Source organism: Amaranthus tricolor, chromosome 5, assembly GCF_026212465.1.
Source record: "Amaranthus tricolor cultivar Red isolate AtriRed21 chromosome 5, ASM2621246v1, whole genome shotgun sequence".
In the NCBI taxonomy this organism is placed as follows: domain Eukaryota; kingdom Viridiplantae; phylum Streptophyta; class Magnoliopsida; order Caryophyllales; family Amaranthaceae; genus Amaranthus; species Amaranthus tricolor.
This window is the reverse complement of record NC_080051.1, coordinates 18,728,738-18,729,417: the sequence shown is the minus strand read 5'-3', so window position 1 is coordinate 18,729,417 and position 680 is coordinate 18,728,738.

The window sequence follows — 680 nt, the reverse complement described above, 5'->3', positions numbered from 1 at the left end:
TATATATATATATATATATATATATATATATATATACATATATATATATATATATATATATATATACATATATATATATATATACATACATATATATATATATATACATACATATATATATATATATATATATATATATATATATATATATATATATATGTATATATATATATATATATATATATATATATATATATATATATATATATATATATGTATATATATATATATATACATATATATATATATATAGACATATATATATATATATATATATATATATATATATATATATATATATATATATATATATATAAATATACATATATACTTCATATTCTAATTCTATATACCCAAACATATTTTAATTCTATACTTCATACTTCAATATAAGCACTACATTGTAAATAAAATCATATTCAAAATATAAATAATAAAAAAAAATCATTTAACCCTAAAAACATGTATATTCTAATTCTAATAATTAAAAACATATGTACAACAACAAACCACATTTTAACAAAATACACATAAATCAAAATAATTAACAAATTAATAATATAACTTTGAAAAATATCAATAATAATGTAAAACTCCCTAAACCCTAAAAATATTAAAATACCTTGTGTATCTAGATGAAGAACAATTACAATGTGACCTACAATGAAATAAGAAAAACA